General features: G+C 47.0%; 1 long non-coding RNA gene across 2 annotated transcripts; it reads left to right on the top strand.

The window, feature by feature from the left end:
- The first annotated feature begins 436 nt into the window (after positions 1-436).
- LOC130846094 (uncharacterized) lies at positions 437-10,125 on the top strand. Of its 2 annotated transcripts, none has more exons than XR_009051510.1 (4): positions 437-1,414; positions 4,624-4,734; positions 8,397-8,536; positions 9,986-10,125. It is a non-coding gene; the product is annotated as an uncharacterized LOC130846094 (long non-coding RNA). The 2 variants fall into 2 exon arrangements; XR_009051511.1 differs by having other exon boundaries at positions 4,621-4,734.
- Positions 10,126-10,485: the final 360 nt, after the last annotated feature.

Raw genomic sequence — 10,485 nt, 5'->3', positions numbered from 1 at the left:
CCCGCCCACCCACGATTCCACAGAACTATTTCCTGGCCCCACCCCTCTCGATTATCTCCTAGGTGAGATTGGAGGAGGCTCTGCTCCTGGCCAATGCAGGAGACCCCTTCCCTCATCTCTGAACTTCAAAGGATTCTGATGTAGAAAGATCTCTGGATGAGTCTCAGGGGAAGATGGCAGAATCACCCCGTCCAGACCCCTCAGTGTTGGAGAAAAATCTCCAAGAGGCAAATAATGAATTGAAGAGTCAGTTAGGCTATCAGCACTCCTACTGATTTCTGCAGAAATTGAGGCCTTGCTGGATTCTGAGAACTCAAGTGTCATCTTCAGGCATGTGTGTGTGTGTGTGTGTGTGTGTGTGTGTGTGTGTTTTGTCGGTTTGGAGTTGACTCTTGAAAGACCTAGTGAATTCACAATGTTTGGGGTGGGTGCAAAGATACACAGTGTTTGTGGTGGGGCAGGAAGTAGTTTAAAAAATGAACTTCTCAGCTTCTCCCTGAGTTTCCTTTATAAATTGCAAAGGTCCATTATTTAATGCACACTATATTTTAGGATTAGGATTTTAATCCACTCTTGAGTGGTCAGCTTATTCCTACACAAAGAAAAAAAAAAAAGACCCAGAAAAGAGCTGAGAGTAGGAAGCAACCTAAGTGCAAATATTTTAACAGTTAAAAGCAGGTGGACCTTAGTAACAGAGCGGGGGTGAGCTGGGAAGGTGCCCCCTGCCCCAGACTACCTGCCTGTTACTTGAGCCCTTGCCCGTTAGAGAGCCCTCCTTAAGACTAAAACATTGGTCTTGATTACAAATCTGTTGCCGGCTCCTAAGTATGAATTGGTTAGCAAAGTCTTCCAGCATGGACAGGCCAGGGAGGATATAAGTAACACAGTGATTGATTGGTTCTTTTCTATTTAAAAATCATTTCACCAAGTATTTAATCAGTACTTTTGTGTTCACAAAACCCCCTCAAGTACGTTGATAACACCCAATATCTAACAATTATTCAGTACTTACTATGTACTACACGTTGTTTGAAGTCCTTACATTCATTTGTTCCTTTAATCATCACAGAATCCTATGGGTAGGACTTCCCTAGTGGCACAGTGGTTAAGAATCCGCCTGCCAATGCAGGGGACACTGGTTCAAGCCCTGGTCCGGGAAGATCCTACATGCCACAGGGCAACTAAGCCCGTGCGCCACAACGACTGAGCCTGCGCTCTAGAGCCTGCCAGCCACAACTATTGAGCCCACACGCTGCAACTACTGAAGCCTGTGCACCTAGAGCCCATGTTCCACAACAAGAGAAGCCACTGCACTGCAAAGCCGGCACACCACAGTGAAGCGTAGCCCCCGCTCGCCGCAACTAGAGAAAGCTCAGCTCAGCAATGAAGACCCAACACAGCCAAAAATACACAAGTAAGTAAATAAATAAACAAATAAATAATAAAGTTAATTATCTTATTAAAAAAAAAGAAGAATCCTATGGGTCCGTGTTCCAGTGTTACCTTACTACGTCATTTAAAACCACAGTGCCTCACTCCACCCCATTTTACTCCCCATCCACAGCCCTTGTCACTTTCTGACCCGCTCTATGTTTACTTCCTTGCTTGTCGGTGTCTCTCCACTAGCATGTTAGCTTCCTGATGGCGAGAATTTGCTTTATGCCCAGCTCACAGAACAATGCTCAGCGTACAATAGGCCCTCAACAAATAGTTCATGAGTGATTGATAGTACTCACCCTCATTTCACAGAGGAGGAACCTGGGGCCCCAAGTGGTTAAGTAGCGTGCTCAGATCACAGCTAGGAAGTGGCAGAAATGGGATACAAACCCAGGCAACTTGGCTCTGGAGACGTATAACCACAACAACACACTGTTAGCCCAAGCGCAGCACCACTAGTCAAGGGCAGGTCTGAGTTGGGGCTATTGTGTGGAAGGGGTAGATCAAAGCATTCAGCTCGTAGGGAGGAAGGAGAAGGCCCTGAGTGGGAGGTGGTAGGCACTGAAGATTAACATCAGCTCTCTGACGCTTGTGCTAAGAGTGCTGGTATCAATCTGGTATGAACATAATCGCACAGAAACCAATAGATAGCTACTGAACCCCTTTTGTGTGCAAAGCACTGAATTAGGGGTTAAGAGAAATATCACAAAGTTTAAAGGAGACATGGCACTCAAGGAGCTTATAATCTAATTGTGGAGATAAAGCAGTAGCACGTGAAAAATTAAATAGTGAAGTCAGTATTATTAAGGGTATCATAAAGTGGCACATGGTTAACGGACAAGCCAGCAGCCCAAAGAACAAGTGCTTCACCCTGAAGGAGCCGGGAGCCTCTGAGGCCTGGGGTGGACAGGGAAGCTTCATGAAGGGAACAAGGCTTCACTAGTCCCAGCAGAGCGGGAGGGCTGGGGAGATGAACAAGGAGGGTGAAGGAGCAGGAGGAGGGGGGGACCGGAGAACTCCTCAAGTGCTGTAGCAACGTGGTGCAGAGGTTTTGGGCTGGGACTTGCAGGGTAAACGGAGCTGGTGAGCTGCAGACGAGAACCTGCACTTGGGTAGAGGATGGGGCTGAAGGTTGGAGTAGAGTCAAGTTGTGGAGGACTTTGAAAGCCAGAATGAAAAATGCAATATAGAGCTTATGTGTAGATGTCCATCTCGAACAGGGGAGCAACCCAGAGACAGAGAAAGAAAATAGAAGGAGAGTAAAAATGGGTATTCTGCCAGAAAGGATTCGGGGGACCAAGGAAAGGGTAAAGAACCTAATAGCTGAGGGCACAGACTTTAGAGTCAGCTTGAGTTCAAATTCCACTTCTGCCACTTCTGAGTCACGGGAAAGGCCAAGCCACTGAACCTTTCTTGAGACTTATTTCCTCATCTGTAAAATGAAAACTGACAACAAAACATTTCATTAGGTAGCTGTGAAGTTAATCTAATGAGATAATATGATAACATATGTAAAGCACTTAGCACAGTGCACAGTAAGTGGTAACTTTCAAAAGCCATGGAATAGATCCACTAGGAGTGCTTGGCTCTCAGCCCCAAGAGCCAGAGAGCAAGACCGGACCATGCTGGCCTCCTCTGGGGTGACCTTTTTGGGCCCCTGTTTGATGCCCTGGCACTCATTCCTTCCCTCACATATGCAAGTGCACACTCATATATAAGGCCAAATAAAACTCCTGCAGAAACAGGACAGGAAGCTGAAGAGATATCATAAAATCTCAGCAGGGATTCCTGTCACCGAGATAGTGTTGGTTTAACAGGATGTGGAGGGACCAGGGAAACAGATGGCTGAGAAGTAAATGTTGTGGAACAATACAGGAAGGTGTTGCCCTCCTAGGCTCAGGACAGACAAACTAATGCTGTTATTATAGCTGCGGCTTCTTCTGTTTCTGATGCTGCTGCTGCTTTTTTTTTTTTTTTTTTTCTTAGTGTACTGTTTGCTCACCTGCCCCTGAAGGCAGTTTCAGGACTTCAGCAAAATACAAGTTAGTACCTGTTTTAACAATTATAGCTAAGATAGTTTAGGGGATTTTGTTTTGTTCTGTCTTCATTTTGGGGTTGCATTCCTGAATATTTCAGCCTGAGCTATGATGGTTGTTTTGACATTGTCAATCAAGAACTCAGTGGGCAACAGCTTAAATGCCTTCAATATTACCACCAATTGCTTAATTTTTAAATAGAATTTTAATTTCTAAAGGATTTTATTAATTACCAATTAAACTAAAGCTAGAAATTACAGTTTCATTTCAAAGTATTGCTTGGGGGATACGATCACAAGAAAATGTAAACCATTCTCCTGTCAATTATGCTACAGTAATAAAATAAACTAGATCATGTGTGGGCTTCCACTGCAGCTCATTTTTTAAATGTGTTTACTAAATGCCATGTGTGGCACTAGGTTCTGGGTGTAAAGTGGTAAACAAGACCGCGTAGTCCTTACCCTCGTGGAATTTTCTTGTCAGCTTTCCCAAAGAGCATTCAGCCCCTTGCGTAGCAGGCTGACCTAAATTATTCACCCATTTGTCCTTTGAGAAGTTGTGATGAATTTGTGAATGCTCCATTCACATTCTTCACTAGCATCCTTTGGGTCTGGAATGTACACATGAATGAAGAAGCAGGGCAGGTGTGAATGAGACCAGTGTAAACCCAGTGCAGGCTCTGACCATGCTGTTTAATCTGCACACTGTTCTAACCCGCTCCTAACCAGCTGGAGACAAGCTGCCTAATAAACCACTTTAAAATTATATTCTAAAGAGACTCCTTATTCATGTTTCTGGCCCAAACATGTTTCCTATACATTTGCTGGTGTATAGGGCATCTCTACACAAATGGTGCATGGCCCTTCCCATGTTTTATTTCATTTTCCACTCAAAAGAAGCCTGTGAGGCAGATGAGTCAGGTAACGGCTTCTCTCACATGGGTGAGAAGTGATTTCCTCCAGTCTTGTAAATGAGGGGAAGCTGGGCAGGCTGCTTGTTCACTCCAGGCCAGGGCTGCCCCCTGCCCCCCCCCACCGCCTTCCAACCTGACCTTCCACACTAATCTGGACACTAGCTTTACAAAGCCAAGTGCACTGCACGTCATCAAGTACTGAGCCCCTGTTTGTGTGATGCTCCTCTCTCTAAGCAGGTGCAGAACTCCATTTGTTGGGTCATGGATTCACAAGAATCCCAAGATCTCTCAAACATGAAGACCCCACGGATGCTCCAGAGGATGACTACAGACGCCTCTGCTCCAAAAGTAAATTGTAGTAAGAAAAACAACAACTAATTTTATGCTGAGAAATATTTCTCTCCTCTCCTTCTTGATTTACTTATTTCTCATAATTCTCCTTCTCTGAGCTTCTCCTTTGGGCCTACAAAATGAATCTCCCTGGTGTCCTGGGAGAGCACTCAAAAACTATAAACCATAAAGAGGAGGCTCTGGGCCAGGTGGGAGGCACTAAGTGTGGCTGACTCACGTGGGACGAGGAAAGACTGCCTGGGAAGGCACTGGGATCTCATTTACCATGTAATCGCTGCTCTGCTTGTTTCCTTCGCTCAAAAAACTATAAGCTCTGTGGGTGTGTGCATCCTGGTCTTCAGGGACCCCCAAATCAGAGTCTGGTGTATAGTTGGTGCTCAATAAATATTTATTGAAAGTAGGAAAGAAGGTAGGTAGGCAGGAAGAAATGTGTGTGGGGGCACCTAAACTTCTCAGAAGGATGCAAAGAAAACGTGGAGAGAGAGCTAAGGTCTGGGTAAGAGCAGAGTTTGCACAAGTCCTGGAGTTAGTACAGGTGAAACCCCTATGCCTAAATGTACTGAAAACACAGCTGTTCCTGAATGTGCTGGGGGTGGGAGGGTGCGGGCGGAAGGGGAGGTCTCAGTCCCACCAGCCTGGGAGCAGCAGTGTGGCACCAACCCCAGCGGATGTGGGGGTAACGGCTGGCGCACAGACCGGTAGTGACCCCCCAGATGGACCCCAAGGGCAACACTGAGGGCCAGACCTCCCTGTGTTCCTTCGCAGCACGACTCATGGGAACCTGTTGTTCATGGAAGCCTCAGGTAAGGCGGCAGCTCTGCCATGGCAGCCACAGAAGGGGGACCAACTGGAGGCTTTGCAGGTAGCAGCGCCAGTCCTGAAGGGTGGCTTTGGCACTCAGCGACCTCGGGGCGGGGCCTGTGCAGGAGTCATAGCAGCCGGTGAGAGACATCAGTACAGACATAACACCACGTGACCACCTTTGTAGGACTATTTCACATTCAACCACCCTGTAAGGCAAGCAGGCCCGGGATTGTCATCCTCTTTTTACAGATGAGGAAATCAAGGTTCAATAAGGTTGAATAACTTTCCAAAGGTCTCACAAGAAATAAGAGTTCAAGGTGTGTACTTCACGGCTTCTGGCCCCTTGTCAATCATATCAGCAAAGGCTGGGCAGCTGCAATGCTGAAAATGGCCAGCAGAGGGCAGCCTTCACAAAGAGGCTGTCTATTGCAGCTACAGCTATCAACGCTGCCATCACTGCTATTGGGACAGAATCACATCATGGATCTCCTAAGACAGCAGTCCCCAACCTTTTTAGCACCAGGACCCGGTTTCGTGGAAGACAGTTTTTCCACGGAAGTGGGCGTGGGGGTGGGGGATGGTTCAGGCAGTAATGCGAGCAATGGGGAAAGGTAGATGAAGTTTCACTCGCCCGCTGCTCATCTCCTGTTGCACCCGCCCGGTTCCGATGCGGGTCCACAGCTCAGGGGTTGGGGACCCCTGCACTAAGATACGGTGCGAAGGATACAACATCATCCCCTGCGATTTTCCTGCCCCCAAACTTTTACCTAAATCTAAACATGAAACCCCAGAAAAACAAATTTAGGGAGAGACTACCAAGTAACTAGCTAGGGCCCTTCAGAAATGTCAAGCTCAAGAAAGAGAAAGGCTAAGGAACTGTTCCAAATTAAGGGAGTCTAAATAGACATGACAGCTAAATGCAATACATGATTAATCTTTGATGGGATTCTGGGCTGGGAAAAAAGAAGCAGATGTAAAGGACATTATTGGGACAATTAATGAAATTTGATTTGGACTGTGGTTTAGATAATAGTGTTCTATCAATGTTTCCTAAAGTTGATCATTGTACTGTATTTATATGAAAGAATATCCTTGTTCTTAGAAATATTTAGGGGTAAAGAAGCACAATGTCTCTAACTTGCTTTTACATAATTAAGGAAAAACACAGAGAATAACACAATAAAAGAAATGGAGCAAAATGTAAGTGATAAGTAAATCTGGGTGAAAGGTATATGGAATGTCTTCATACTATACTTAACTTTGAAATTATATCCACGTAAAAAGTTAGCAACAACAAAAAAGAGGCTGTCCTCGTTCTCCAGCGTTTTCCAGCCACACCTGATTCCAGGCAGAGAGAGCTCCCTCATTTGGATTGGGGGCTGTGCGGGCATGGAGAGGCCTTTTCCCAGTGAAAGTGGCTTTAGCTACTGTGAAGCCCGACTTTGCCCTGGACTGACCAGAGTAACTGCATACAAAGCTCACCGATAATAGAACTGCCTGACCTAGAAGATGGCCTTTGCAGCCATTGTTTTGAGAAGAGTGAATGTAGTTCACGCCTTTGCAGGGAGGAAGAACGGTGGACCCAGATGAATGCAGAATGGAGCTGCAGGCCCCACTTCTCAGTGGAGGCTGGGGACACAGGGAGCATTTAGGGCCTGTGAAATACAGAAAATGAGCCTCATTTGGGGTGGACGGAACCACCACCTTGAGCCTTGCTGAGGTGATCCTTCCAGTGGGTAACACCGCTAGAATCTGAATGAGCAGGGACAAGTATTAACAATAAAATGGCACAATGAGGAGCAGCCATAAGGAAGAAAAAATCCAAGGGAATGAGAGGGAGTAGACCAGCTGCCTTAGCATCATCTGGAGGGCTCTCCCCCACCCCACCCCAGAATTCGGATTCATTTAGGCCTGAAATGGGGATTGAGCATTTACATTTCTAACAGACCACCGGATGCTGCCTGGACCACATTTTGAGTGGCAGTGATGTAGCAGATGATTGTGTCCTGCCCACTGTAGAGGAATCACAGCTGGAAGGGACACCTGAGAGCCTCAAGCAAAGTATTCTCAGAGGTCCAAAGCTACTGGGGTCACCTCTGCCTGGGCAATAGGGGTTAGGGAAAGACAGTAATGTGGATGAAATGCCACGGAAACTGGGTTTCAGAGGAGATGGGGTGGAGCAGGGCCTTGTAGAGAGAAGGGACTGCATAGGAGCAAAGATCAGTCTTGTCCAGTTCATCTTTTGGGTGCCCTGGGGAATAAAGGGCCCAAAGGCAGTGAGAGGCGGGGCGGCTAAGAGCCAGGTAAGGAATTTGAACTCTGTTTGGAGCCAATGCAGAGCCTCTGACGGGAGGCAGGGATTTCAAAAGATTGACCAGGCAGAGATATGGAGGGTGGACTTGGGGGAGGCTAGAGGCAGGGAAACCAAACAGGAGGTCCCAGCTATAGGCTCCTTGAGAGATAAGGGCCTGAGGTAAGGGCACGGCAGTGAGTGTGGAAAACAAGGGGATTTAAGCATTGCAGCTAAGTTGGGGGGTTGAGTTACACAAAGAATCCATTTGTTCTCTTAAGCTTTTGGCCTAGAGTTACCACCGAAATTGATTTGAAGCATTCAAGGTTACAAAGATTTTTTTTTTTAAAACAATCCTCTAAATTTAAAGACATGGGGAATTGAAAATTAAGTGCGAGCTTCCATGTGAACATCTTTAATAGTCTTCCAGTCAGGAAGTAGGCAGATGGAGACGGTGATGTGCTGATAAATATTTAACAACAAGCTGGGAGTGGAGGAGAGCCCTGATTGGTGGCATTTGTCCATTTCAATGCTTTAAAATCCTCCCACAATGTCTGATTTCAAGCTACCAATATGATGTCAACCAGCTTGCACAATTCCAAACAATACAATTCGCTCTGGGAGGCGGTAGGAGCTGGCTCTAGCACACTCCTGAATGGGGACCAAATGCCAGGAGGTGGATGGAGCCACTGAGGCAAGAAACGGGTAAGTCACTACTCAGCACTGATCCAAGGACCCAACAAGAAGCCCAGAGCACTGATGGCTTTTATTTATTTATTTATTTAAATTTATTTATTTATTGGCTGAGTTGGGTCTTTGTTGCTGCATGCGGGCTTTCTCTAGTTGTGGCTAGCGGGGACTATGCTTTGTTGCTGTGCACAAGTTTCTCATTGCAGTTGCTTCTCTTGTTGTGGAGTGCAGGCTCTAGGCGCACAGGCTTCAGTAGTTATGTCTCATGGGCTCAATAGTTGTGGCTCGTGGGCTTTAGAACACAGGCTCAGTAATTGTGGCACATGGGCTAGTTGCTCTGAGGCATGTGGAATCTTCCTGGACAAGGGCTCGAACCTGTGTCCCCTGCATTGGCAGGCAGGTTCTTAACCACTGCACCACCAGGGAAGTCCCCTGATGGCGTTTAGCAGCTAGCACGTAGCTTTTCCCAAAGAGTGGCAAGTGGGGGAGGTGGGGCTTGTTCCAGGGCCCCCAATGCCAAGGGGATAATTTGATGTGAAAGAGGGGGAGCATAAAGGAAAGAATCTTATACTAAGAGGAAGGAGTGCCAATTATGAATCTGCTATTTAGCAGCCCTGTCTGTGCTTAACTGCTCCAAAGCTTCAGTCCCTTGCCTTTGTTTTTTAATTTTTATTTATTTATTTGAAAACCAACTTTCCTTTTTAAAATATATTTATTTATTTATTTGGCTGTGTTGGGCCTTAGTTGCAACATTTGGACTTCTCTCTAGCTGTGGCGTGTGGACTCCTGAGCTCTCGGGCTCAGGAGTTGCCGCGAGGAGGCGTCGTTGCCCCACGGCAGGTGGGCTCCTTAGTTGCAGTTCATGGGCTCCCTTAGTTGTGGCATGTGAACTCTTAGTTGAGGCAAGCATGTGGGATCTAGTTCCCCGACCAGGGATTGAACCCCGGGTCCCCTGCTTTGGGAGCGCTGAGTCTTATCCACTGCGCCACCAGGGAAGTCCCAGTCCCTTGCCTTTAAAATAAGGATGGTACTAACCATGTTCCCAGCCAGATGCACAGCCCAGAAGCATTCAACACGTGTCAGAGCATCTCCCTCCCCTCCCCTCCTGGCCCATCCCATGTGAAAGCGGTGCAGATGGCCCGCCTCCTCACCTTGGGTTTACGCTGACCCAGGCCCTGTATCTGCCCAGCAGGACCCATCCTCATCCCCTCCTAACTGGCCCACTCACTCGGGGTGGAGCCTGGGAGCCATGTTTGTCAGTCAGTTGCAGAGAGAGAGTCGGGGGAGGGAAGCTGCCTGTGATCCCGTGGGCTTACTCCACCCTGCTTTGTTCCCTGACCAGCTGTATTGTCTGCCCTCGGATTCCAGTATTTTTCTAATAATTTTTTTCCTTTGGCTTGAAATTACCTGTAACCCAGAGACCTGAGACACCCTAATTATCTTTCTTTTGAAAATGTGATATAGACAAAAGACCGGGACTCAGATCTGGATTTTGACCTTGGGCAAGTGACTTAACCTCCTGGGTCTCGGCTTCTCATCTATATAATGAACAGATGAACGAAATGAATGGAGTGAATTCCAGCTGTCGTGTACAGCTCTGTTCTATGTGTCTTTATCCGAATATGGGGTATGTTATAGTGAAATGCGCACTCTATTTCATTATTCACAAGTGAGTTTGTCTTGAAGACCAGAGATCTTCATATTTGGATATCCCACAGTAACTCCCTAGCTAATGTAATCTGGGCACAAGCGGTGGGTGAGAGAGAGCTCAGCTGGCTCGGATATGTGGTTGTGGAGGGTCCTGGAGCTTGTGGAGGTTGGTGGAGGGCCGCTGACTGCTGGCGCCGGCCTGCAGAAGGCTGCTACTGTAGGTAAGTGAGGACTTTATAAATGCACTTTCAATCAGGCATAACCACCTTGAGTATTCCCCCTTGGAGATAGTTTGCCTTGCCCCAGGACAAACT

The sequence above is a fragment of the Hippopotamus amphibius genome, chromosome 1 (assembly GCF_030028045.1).
Source record: "Hippopotamus amphibius kiboko isolate mHipAmp2 chromosome 1, mHipAmp2.hap2, whole genome shotgun sequence".
In the NCBI taxonomy this organism is placed as follows: Eukaryota; Metazoa; Chordata; class Mammalia; order Artiodactyla; family Hippopotamidae; genus Hippopotamus; species Hippopotamus amphibius.
This window is presented reverse-complemented; position numbering and strand designations above follow the sequence as displayed.